This window comes from Pinus tabuliformis, chromosome 2_1, assembly GCF_031772625.1.
Source record: "Pinus tabuliformis cultivar Carrire ecotype Pingquan chromosome 2_1, CPIR1, whole genome shotgun sequence".
Taxonomy (NCBI): Eukaryota; Viridiplantae; Streptophyta; class Pinopsida; order Pinales; family Pinaceae; genus Pinus; species Pinus tabuliformis.
In genome coordinates, this window is record NC_142299.1 from 127,663,137 (window position 1) to 127,676,310 (window position 13,174).

Sequence of the window (13,174 nt, forward strand, 5' to 3'; positions counted from 1 at the left end):
AGCATTTTCCTCTCGAAATCCTACAAAATAGTGTCCAGTCATGCCTTTGTATATCTCAATCTGAGATGGTTCTATAAACATTGAGAGAGGTTATTGTAGATGAATATTTTCTTGAGATAAAACTCTCTCCGTTTCCCAAAATTCGGCTCCATCCGTTCACAATACTTTCTGCAAAAAGATGTCTAAAAAGGAATTTACACAGTCTGAAAAATAGGCTGTGAAGATGTACTTTTATCTCTGATTATGTAATAGATGAGTAAAATATGAAATAGGTTATTGTACTTTAGCATCTTAGGAACACAAACCTCCTTCAGTTTCTCAAGAATCGTCTCTTATTATCCACAATAGTTTCTGCAAAAGGTGGCTTAAACAAGACATTTCACAGTTGGAAAAATATGCTAAACATGATGAGAGTGTATATACCAACCCCTGACACCTGTGTGAAAAGTGAGATAGGTTTTTGTATTCTAGAATATTATGAACCAAAACCTCTTCCTTTTTCCAAATATTCATCTTTTTTTAGTCACACTATCCTCTGCAAAAAGTTGACTAAAAAAGGAAATTTCTGGAAAACATTCATTCAAAGATGCATTTGCATCTCCCAATCCATAATAGCTGTTACAAAACTGAGAGATGTTTTTGTACATGAGGATTTTATCAACAAAAACCTCTTTCATGTTTTGAAAATTCATTCTCAGAGGTTTGTAAACCATGTTTGAATTTACTTTATTACATCATTTTGATAATGTTTAAATGCATGATTAACTAAATCAACCAGCTAATGAAACTTAAATTTACATTTAGAGGACGCATTTTCTCTTGTAGAACCATTTATTATTTCTAAACTACTAAAACCTATTATATAAAAAAATTTAAATTATCAAAACTAATCATGTTACAACACCCTGCAGCTGAGTGCGCAGGGCGATTTGAGTTTGTAACAGTTGGAAGCATTAATAAAGAGAAGTTTTATATCATTTCTGTGTATTTATTTCATGTTTTGTGCATTGAACATATTGGGTATGAATTACATTTCTACTATTTATATGATGCGTGAACATATATGACCGTGTTGATTAAGTGAATGTGAAATAGAATATCTGGTTTACACGAAGTTAACTAACATATGTAAGAAGATAACTAAGATACGCGATATAGTTTAGGGAAATAGCGCAGGTCGCTACCATATCAGTGCGAAAGCATCTCAACTCCTAGTTAGGGCTGCACGAAGGTGATTATAATAGATTGCGAAGATATTGAAGGTTAGGACAATGTGTGAAGTGACCTTCACGAAGGTAGGCACAATTGGACTAAATCGATACCTCAGAAATCTCAAGTGTGCGGAAACTTGGTTCCAGCACGCCCCCATACTGCTTCGGGTGAGACTTCAGTCCGTGCTCCACGGGCTGATGCCGAAAGGGCCAGTAGTGTAGTCATTTGTTTGGCTAAATAACTTTGAACCTGGGTCAGGCCCCATCAAGCCAACACCAACATCGACCAAAGACTTGACCAAAATGCACATAGGAATCTGTGGGATCCCAAAGTGTACCCACACTCACTCAAAGAAGAGCTTAGCAGTGGCCCTTGCTGTGATACTCTTCTTGCAAGCCACCATGATGGCCATCTTAGAGAAACTGTCGACAACCACGAAAACACAATCTTTGTCGTGTTTAATAGAAGGAAGGCCCAACATGTAATCCATGGAGATAGATTCCCAAGGTCGAAGCAGAGTAGGTAGAGGACTATATAAGTCTTTATTCTATATGGTTGGTTTACCAATGACACATGTGGTGCAAGATCTAATGTACTTCACAACATCCGGATGAAGTTTTGGCCAATAAAAATACTTTTGCAAAATCGCTACTGTTTTCTCTACTTCGAAATGTCCAGCGACTGACTGTAGTGCATCTCCCAAATCATCTTGGCACTCTTGCTTGAAGGAACACAAATGTGTCCCAAGTGGCATAACAGCGCATCCTGAAGGTGAAAATTTGGAACTTGCTTCCCTTCCAAGAGTGTCTGGTATATGTTGCCAAATTATGGATTGCTCTGGTAAAGATGCGGTCACTCTGAATGTTGAGAAATGGAAACAAGAAATTCCATTTTAATTTGTCCTTGAATTAAATTGTGAATTAAAATGGAATTCTGTTCTCATAGAAACTTGTAAATAGTTAATTAAGTTTAATTAATTTAATCAACTTAGGAATTTTGAATTGGAATTCTTTCTGTAGTCATATATGTTCGTCCTAAATTTTATGGGTCCGGGATGAGTTTATTTGAGTTGTAATTAGATTAACTCAATTTACTAAGTTATGGTTAGTTAAATTAGTTCTAATTGTTTATGGAACTAATAGAGGACTAACAATCAATTGGTGCATTGGTGCATCCAAAAGTGTTACTCCAATTAACTGAAGATTCCCTCATGAGAAACTCATGCATGTCAGTTCATAGAAAGACCCAGTTGAGACTAGAGTGTAGGGACAATGTACTATCAGTTGTATGATTTACTAAGTTGTAAATATAATGCATGCATTTAGAGAAGGACCTACATTTGGATTGCATAATTTTGGAAGCATGAATTCCCTTTAAATATGGACTATTCATCCTAGGAATTACACAATGAAATAGGTGCTTGGAAGGGAGTGGAAATTGGCTAAGTGTTGGCTAATAATGGGCTTGTGAGGTAGATATTTGAGCATACTTGTGAGGAATTATGCTTGTGAGAACAATATTTGTATCTTCACTCATATTTCTAATTAATGCAATACAGATAGGAGGGGTTTTGAGCAGTGCCTTTCCCCAGGAAAACTTATTGTGTTATGTGCCATTGATTTGTCTTCTTCTTGTTCATATTGTTTTCATTGATCTATTGGCTTCCGCTGGTTGAAAGTAGAAGTAGATTCTTGTCCTGTGCTTTAGTAAATTGCATGAGATTGTGAATCTACAAGAAAATATAAATGGTATCACAACTAAAGACAATATACTAGAGGATATTTTGAAGTTTTGAGTTTTGGGTTACAGGTAAAATTCGAATTTTCAATACATGCTTTAGGATCGGCAGATGGTGTTATATGGTTTGCGGCTCGAGTATGCCTTGGAAGGAAACTCAAATTATATAGCATGGAGGGAAAAAATGGAGGTTGTGCTAGAGGATAATGGCTTGAAGGAATTCATTGATCAAGACATTCCTAAGCCATCAACATCAGATGCATAGAATCTGGCCAAATGGAAGAAGTGTCTAGTGAAGGCGAGGCCGATAATCCTTGAGGGAGTTTGAGACCACATTGTATTTAGTTTCCATGGCAAGGAAAACCTGTATGATACGTGGAAAGCATTGGTGGACTTGAATCAGAACAATAGTGACCAAAGGAAATTGGAACTTAAGGACAAATTGCGAAAAATAAAAAATGGAGAAAGGCGAGACTATTACAAAATACTTGACCAATTTCACTCAATGTTGTAATGAACTTGGAAGTGTTGGAATCACGGTTTCAGAGGATGATATGGTGAGTCTTGCTCTTATGGGACTCCCAAAGAGTTGGCATAATTATCAGGACTCTCTCAATGGTCAAGAGAAGTTGCCAGATTGGGAATGAATGTGGTCGAATTTGATGCAAGGGGAGATCAGGAGGAACACCAAGCATCACTCTTCATCAAAGACTGAAAATGAAGAGAACTACGCCTTAGTGATTAAGGCAAAGAAAGGGAAAGGGAAAGCTTACCATTCCAAACCAGATTCTTGCCATGGAGGTAAGAAGAAAGACATGACAAAAGTTAAGTGCTTTCATTGTCACGAGATGGGCCATTTTTCTACAAATTGTCCACTCAAGAAGTCCAAGAAGAAGTCATCAGGAGGAGTGGCGGGTTAGGCTTTGGCCTCTTAATTAGAATTATAATTTTCCCTCATTGCATTCATGGTGTCATCAATGATGGCAAGTGTATGGTACTTAGACAGTGTATCTTCATTCCACATGACTAGCGACAAGGAGTTATTCAGTGAACTGGAGGAGAAAGATCTCCATATGCATATCGAGATGGGTGATGACAGGAGGTATAGTGGTACTAGATTAGGCACGATTAATTTTTCAGAGGGAGAATGGGGCTCCACTTACCTCGAAGAATGTTATGTACGTGCCTGAGTTGGAGAAGAACTTGGTATTCATTGCCACGCTTGAGGATAGAGGCTATGATGTGATCTTCTCGAAAGGAAAGGAATTCCTTCAACCCATAGACACAGGTCAGGTAAAGAAGATAGGGATTTAGGTGAAGAATATATATAAGCTGGAGGTAGAGGATTGTGTTTCTTTGAGCACAAAAGAAGAGATGGTGTAGAGCCGAGAACTTGGCGAGTTATGGCATAGGTGATTGGGTCACTTGCATCATGGGGCTTTGAAGATCATGTAGTATATCTCCACCAGTTTTCCCAAAGGTACACTAGAGAAATTTGATACATGCAAGGAGTGTACTTTGGGTAAATACACCAAGTATTCCTTTCACGATATAGACAATCGAGCAGAGGCTATTTTGGAGCGAGTCCATTCAGATGCGTGTGGAACATTCTCGACGGCATCCACGACCAAACGCTTGTATTATGTTATATTTGTTGATGAATTTTCTCGAAAATGATGGATATTTTTCATGCAAAAAAATGATAAAAAATTCACAAAGTTTTGTGAGTTTAAAGCATTGGTGGAGAAAGAGATGGGCAAGAAGGTTAAAGCTCTACAGAGTGATAATGGTGGTGAGTATGTCTCAAATGAGTTTAAGAAATTATGTGCAGCAGAAGGGATTAAAAGGGAGTTGACGACACCCCATAACCTTCAACAGAATGGGGTGGCTAAGAGGAAGAACAAAAACATAGTAGGGGTAGCGAGGGCAATGTTGCATAATCAGGGTCTCCCACTACACTTGTGGGTTGAGGCATGTAACACAATAGTTTATGTGTAGAACTGTAGCCTGCATCAGATTCTTGGGATGAAGACACCAGAGGAGGATTATTTTGGAAAGAGGCCAAATGTTGGTCACTTCAGGATTTTTGGGTCATCGCTATATTTCCATGTGACCAAAGATGCACTGAAAAAGCTTGAGCTGATAGTAGAGTTGGGGATATTTGTGGGGTACACTGATACACCTCATAACTATTAAGTGTACTTGTCTACCAACAGGATGATAGTGGTTCAAAGGGATGTCAGATTCGATGAGGAGAAGGCCATGCGAGTTTCCCTTAATAGGGAGCTTCATCTACATGCTCTTGAGGATATTTTAGCTTCTAAGGTTGAGGAGCTTTAGATTGATGTGGAGTAGCCACATGTAGAGAATTCGGGAGTGGAGACATCCACTCAGGCAAAGTCTTCCAGAGATGGGAGAAAGTGCACGAGCGAGGCAGATATATTGTTTTCGGATGCTAGAGAGAATGTGGGAGCACCCACATCACAAAAAGGACAGAGGAGGTCACCTGACAGGTACATTGGATACATGGCTCTTATCAATGGATGTGGTGTGATAGAGCCATCTTCCTTTGAGGAAGCAATGCAACATCTGGTTTGGGTTGATACGATGGTGGAGGAGTATGACTCCATTGTTCTTAATAGTGTTTGGGATGTGGTCCCCAAACCAGAGGATAAGTCTGTGGTGAGCTCCTATTCACTTTACAAGGTAAAGCAAGCTACAAATGGTAGTGTGGAGAAGCATAAGGCTAGATTTGTGGCCAATGGATTTTCATAGGTAGAGGGGATTGACTATGATGAGCCATTTTCTCCTTTTTCAAGGTACTTGTCGATAAAATCTGTATTGGCACTATCAGCGCCGATGGGTTGGAAGATACATCATATGGATGTAAAGACAACCTTCCTTAATGGAACGACTGAGGAAGAAGTGTACATAGAGAACCCTGAAGGTTTTGAAACCTTCAATCATGAGTCGCATGTGTGCCGGCTCAAGAGAGCGTTGTATGGGATGAAGCAAGCACCTCGTGCTTGGTACACTAGGATAGACAACTACTTGACCGAACCAGGCTTCATGAAGAGTGAAGCGGATGTGAACCTGTACCACATAGTGGTGAAAGGTAAACTATTAATGATTGTACTTTATGTTTATGATCTCATACTGACAGGTGATGATCAACTGATCAAACCTTGTAAGGAGGAACTTGTTAGAGAGTTTGATATGAAGGACTTGGGGCCCATGCATTATTTTCTAGGCATGGAAGTATGGCAGGATGATAGGGAGTTGTTTTTGTCTCAAGGCAAGTATGCCAATGAGATACTTCGGAGGTTCCACGTGGAGAGCTGCAAGCTTATGGAGACTCCTCTAGCTAGTAACTGGAGGAAGGAGGATGCTACTTCAGGAGAGGTAGTGGAAGCTACTGTTTAAATGCAGCTTGTGGCTTCACTCATGTACTTGGTGAATACACTGCCATATTTATGCTATGTAGTTAACCAACTAAGTCAAGCGATGGTTAGGCATACCAAGATGTATTGGAAGGTGACAAAGCATGTATTGAGATACCTCAGGGGAACTTCTAACTATGGATTATGGTATAGACGGAAAAAGGGAGTGAAGCTTAAAGGATTCATCGATGCAGATTGGGCAGGGAGTCCATCCGAATAGAAAAGCACATGAGGATGGATTTTCAGTATTGGGTCAATGATAGTTTCTTGGTACAACAAGAAATAGGGATTAGTTGCACTCAATTCGGTAGAGGAAAAGTACATGGCTACAAGTCAGGCAATATGTGAGGCCATCTGGATGAGGAAGATCTTGGTTGGTCTATTTGTTCAGCAGATGGATCCGACAGTGACTTACTATGATAATTATATTTGTATCAAACTCTCTGAAAATCCATTTTTTCATGATAGGTCCACGCACATTGATATCCGATGTCATCATCTCAGAGATTGTGTATTGAGGTAGATCATGCTATTAGAGTACATTCCCATGGAGGAGCAAGATGCTGAAATTTTGACAAAGGCATTGTCAAGATGTGACTTATAGTTTCACAGAGACAGGATTGGGGTAGCAGATAATCCCTTTCTTGTTGAGAGGGAGTGTTGAGAAATGAAAACAAGAAATTTCAGTTTAATTTTTCCTTGAATTAAACTATGAATTAAAATTGAATTCTATTCTCATAACAACTTGTAAATAGTTAATTAAGTTTAATTAACTTAATTAGCTAGGAATTTCAAGTTGGAAGTCTTTATGTAGTCATGTATATGTTCTCCCTAAATTTTAGGGGTCCAAGATGAGTTTATTTGAGTTGTAATTAGATTAACTCAGTTTACTGAGTTATGGTCAGTTAAATTAGTTCTAACTGTTTGTGGAACTAATAGAGGACTAACAATCAGTTGGTGCACTGGTGCATCCACAAGTGTTACTCTAGTTAACTGAAGATTCCCTCATGAGAAACTCATGCATGTCAGTTTAGAAAAACACTCAATTGAGACTATAGTGCAGGGACATTGTACTATCAATTGTATAATTTACTGAGTTGTAAATATCATGCATGCAATTAGAGAAGGACCTATGTTTGGATTTCTCAATTTTGGAAGCATGAATTCCCTTTAAATATAGGCTATTCATCTTAGGAATTGTGCAAGGAAATATGGGATTGGTAGGCAGTGGAAATTGGCTAAGTGTTGGCTAATAGCAGGCTTGTGAGGTAGAGAGTTGAGCATACTTGTGGAATTGTTCTTGTGAGAACAAGATTTGTATCTTCACTCATATTTATAAATAATGCAGTACAAATAGGCAGGGTTTTGAGCAGTGGCTTTCCCCAAGAAAACTTATTGTGTTATGTGCCATTGATTTGTCATCTTCTTGTTCATATTATTTTCATCGATCTATTGACTTCCGCTGGTTGAAAGTAGAAATAGATTCTTGTCTTGTACTTTAGTAAATTGCACAAGATTTTGAATCTACATGAAAATCTACACTGAAGTCTCGTGCCCACATGAGTCGAGCACAATGATTAGTGCCATGACTGGTGGTTGGTTGAGGCGGTCTGTAAGACCCTCCTCATAGATCCACCTAAGTAACCATGCCAACAGGGGTAAATATGAGACGAGAGGCTACTATGATCAGATTCGACCTCCTAGGTAACCTTAAGGAATTGGAATCTACAGAACATCACACGCAGTCATCCAACATCATCAACAAAACCCTCAGGAGAGAAAGTCAGCCACTCAGACAACCTATCCCTAGGTCCCACTGCTGTTCTGGACCTCTGAGGCCATAGTCGCTCTTATGCTATGGGCAAGGGAGCGACCAAAGACCTAAAGTTTCTCTCATAGGTCTGCCTGCCAGTGACTATGGAACAAAGCTTCGAGTTCTATGCCAGCGACCCCAGGATTTAAGCCACTTTTTTAGGCATAGAGCCCAAGCCACTGCTCATAATGGATTGAAAACTCAGAATCAAGTAAAGTACAAGGAAATAATGTTCCAAAAGTAAATATTTGATCAAGACCTTAACCAGACCCCTACTAGCCATGACAAACATTTCGTCAAACATATCATCAACAAGTAACCTACAGGTGTAAATAGCAGAATTAAGTGTAGGGATCTCATACTTATTTGAGAATCGCCATGAACCATTGTTTCCTCATGTCATTTGTTGCCTTATCATGTATTAGGTCATAGATACATTATCCATTCAAATATAAGTAAAAACATGTTGAGAGCCAAACATAGTTGTTGTCATAAAATGTGCATATAACCAACATAATAGGAAAAAAAATATAATAAACATATCAACCATCAAAATCCATATATACACTAGTAAAATTACACATGAAAATAAATGGAATGAATTTCTCGTTAATCAATGTAATGAAGCAACCGATGATGGGACTACCACATTCCACATGACCATAGATTGGCTGAGCCAAGCCTCTCTTAAGCAAATCACCCCTATTCCATATTCCAAGTATGAATGTGGGACTCATAGAACACATAAAAAACACCAATCAATGTGGATGCCACTAGAGTTCTTTGCCTACACCGTGAGGAATTTGAGTGCCTCCTAGTCTCTCAGGGTTTACCGTGCATCCATAGTTCGATCCAGGGATCAATAGCCCTACATTAAGGCATACTCTTCAGGCTTTACCGTGCATTCCATCCCAAAATCACTAGGCCCAACGGAGAGAAAATCCACCTCTTGGCTTTACCGTATATCTTGCCATTCACTGGAAAGAATTCCTAGGCCCACTGAGGCACATAATTTGGCTTTACTGCAACCCACAGTCTGATTCAGGGGTTACTAGGCCAATGGCTTTGTGCGTCCTCAGTCCAGTTTAGAAACCATACACCATGTGTTTGTCAATTCAGAGATCCACCCCACTTAGCTTTGAATCCAATCCGTCCATCCCACATAAACCAAATGAGAGAACCCATCTCATCAAATCTATCAGGAAATGGAAAGGCTAGGCTAAAAATAATGTCACACCTGGAAAAACCCATGCCATGGTAGAAAAAAAACACATGCAATCCCATGCATGTGAAATCTAGCAAGGAAAATATACATGCAAGTTGATACTTGCAATGAAGTCTAATGTAGCTGCTTGATCCTACCTTTCCCTGCTTTATCTTTGCTTGCTCTTGCCTTCTTTTCCTTTCTTGCTCCAATGCCAAAGTGCTCCAAGAAAAACTCTAAGTGTCCAAGAGTATGAGAGAGAGAGAGAATAATGAAAGAGCTCCAAATATAAACTCACAAAAGGTGACCAACTGATCCTCAGAAGCCTTTTTATGAATGAGGCCTCTATTTTATTCATTTTCCATTATTTTCCTGCTCACAAGCAACCTGTGACCTTTCACTTCCTTTTCTCCTAATTTCCATTATTTTTATAAATAAATGTGCCAAAAATACCATTTTGCCTTTTCAAAGCCTTAACATTAGCTTTCCCAATTTCCTTAGCCATAAACACCCAAATGAACACCCCCTAGGATGTCTTGCCCAACATTCAACTTGGAATAAGTGTCCCATTCATCTGTGATTTTTTTTTTTTTAACTTTTATTACATGAAATTTTCACGAGGGCTGTTACAAAACCCTCCCCTTGGGGGACACTCTCCTCGGTGTTCAATCACACATATAACTCATCAACCTGTTGAAAGAAGACATATTGCTTATGAAGCTTTATAACAGAGCTCGATGTAGTATTTACAATGAAAAATCTTCTCATGAGAAGAACATCATGACACCATGAAAACATACCACATAGTGGAGATTTATATCACAACTCATTACGGTATTTACAATGATCATCCCGCTAAGTGCCAATCCACATGACATCATAACATCATGATAACATAACCACATGATAGCATAATAACATGATAACATAGCCATCATGACTTGATACCCATAACACATAGTGGAGCTTTATAACACAACTTGTTACAGGATTTACATCCATACACATGGGTACATATAACACCATCACCATAAATATAGATACCAAAACATATGCCAAATCATAAATACCAAAATATATATCAAACATATACTAGTCATCATATCTAAGCACATATCAAAACATCATATAGCATATATCAACCATCATAAAGCATATATCGAACCACCATAAACAAATACCAAATCACCATAAGAAAATACCAAACCACCATAAGCAAATACCAAACCACCATGTCTAGATGCTTTGCCTCAACCGACAAACAAAGAAGGATACATGGCCTTATTTGATTCACCATCTCCCATGTAGCTTCATCGAGCCCAAAGTGATTCCATTACACTTTAACTTGCTCGATTGCTCAGTTACGGAGCGTGAGCACCTTTTTATGCAATATACACTGAGGCTCCAACTAGAATACTCCATCTGGTTCCACCTACAATACAGACCAGTCAATTACATGATCAACATCCTTAACATTCTTATTAAGAAAAGATACATGGAAAACATTGTGGACTTTCAATGTTGGAGGTAGTGCAAATCGATAGGCTATTGGCCCAATCCTCTGAATGACACTGAAAGGTCCAAAAAACCTTGGTGCCATCTTGGCACATGATCCAATCCACAAGGATCTCTTACACCTGTTCCCCAATCCGGAACTCCTTGAAAAACCTGTTCTTGTCTGCATAACTCTTCTGCCTATCATGTGCTACCTTGAGATTCTTCTTAATCACCTACATCTCCTGTTCCATGTCTGCCAACATATATAGTCCAATCAATACTTTGTTAACTGGGTCACTCCAACTAATGGGAGTGGTACAACTCCACCCATACAATGCCCTAGAAGGACGGATCCTCAATGACTCCTGATCACTGTTGTTGTATGAAAACTCTACCAAAGGGATATACTCTTCCCACTTCCTCTACTGATGCATCACATACATCCTCAACATATCCTCTAATATTTTTCTGACCCTCTCTATCTGTCCATCTATCTACGGATGATAAGCTATGTTGAAGGCCAACTCTATGCCCAAACCTACAAATAACTCCTTCCAAAACTGGGAAGTGAAATTTGTATCCCTGTTTGACACAATATTCTTTGGAACACCATTTAATATAACCACATCTCATATGAACACATGTGCCACATCGCTAGATGATTATGTAGACTTCACAGGAATGAAGTGTGCAACCTTTGTTAACCTGTCCACAATGACCATGATGGAATCATGTTGCTTCACTGTCTTGAACAAGCCTGTAATGAAATCCATGGAAAATAACTTCCATTTCCATTCTGGAATCGCAATCAAAGCATCTTACCATGAATTCTACTACATCCCTCTTCAGATTCAGCCAATAGTAACATCTCTTCACTACAGTCAATGTATTCTGATAACCTGGGTGACCAGAATATGGTTTTGCATGAAACTCCCTCAAGATCACCTTCTTGAGCTCACTGTTATCTGGTACATATATCATGTCTCGAAACCAAACCAATCCATCTGTTGTAAGATGATAGTCCATTCCCTATGCACCTACACCTGTACCTATACCTGTTCCTCTACCATGACCTGTACCTGTACTTCAACCTATACATGTGCCTGTACCATGACCTAAAACGTTAACTTTACTATCACCTTGCTGCAACCTATGCACAATCTCCATATACCTAACATCCTGCTGTCCTTCATGCAAGATCTTATCTTGTAAGTCCATCCCATAAGAGCTCACAACTTCCAAGTGATGTACTTGTCCTTGTCTACTGAGAGAATTTGCCAACCTGTTCTTTTTACCTTTGATGTACCTAATCTTGTAATCAAACTCGTTGATCATGGCCAACCATCTAGCCAGCTTGGTATTCAGATTCGGCTAGTCAAACAAAAACCTTAACCCAATGTGATCGCTCATAAGCACAAACCATTTTCCAAGAAGATAATGCCTCCACATCTTCAGTGCATGTATAATCGCTGTGTTGACAGTGTTGGAACTGCAAACATTCAAGGGATCACCCTGGTATGAAGTCCCAAATAGACCTCACACTGTTTGGTGTGGGAGTCCCATTCGGTATGATGGCTTGGTTGTCATTGTCTTAAGGATTTGCCTCAACTCTTTCTTGTCAGCACATGAGAGTGGTTCGCTTTGTCTTCGAGAAGTGAGGTTCACATGCCTAGTGAGTGTAAGTGTACTTGTGTCAATGGTTCTTTCACTGTGAGGGGAAAAAGGTGAAGGTGAGTTCCAGGTTGAAAGGGATCAGTCCCAACTCGGCTAGGAACACACAACACAAAGGACATACATAGCTTCCGATGGAGTAGTCCACTCGGATGCGACAGTCACAACATACAAGGTAAGATAACACGTACATCACTCACAGATCAGTCTGAGACGAGTGAAACGGTTGTTACAACAAGGTTCATGTGAAAGGTCTGTCTGATGTCCGGTAGAGCAGTCGACATGGATGAGACAACATTAAAAACATATACAACACATTTCCATTAATAGATTATGCATTACAACAAATGAATCAATTCAGAAGTAGAACACATGGTTAAAGCAACATGCATTACAAGTGTTAAAGGTCAGTCTTACAACAAATACAATACATGTGTGAAAACATACTGGCCTGTTGATAGGCTTCTGAATTAAGCGAAAGTTCCAAGACACATCGTGACACCATACATCACTAACCCTATCGGTGGGGCATTGGAGCCACTACTTACTCCTCAAAGAAAAGATTACAGACTCTCTTGGCTATGTGGGAGGAGCTGAGGT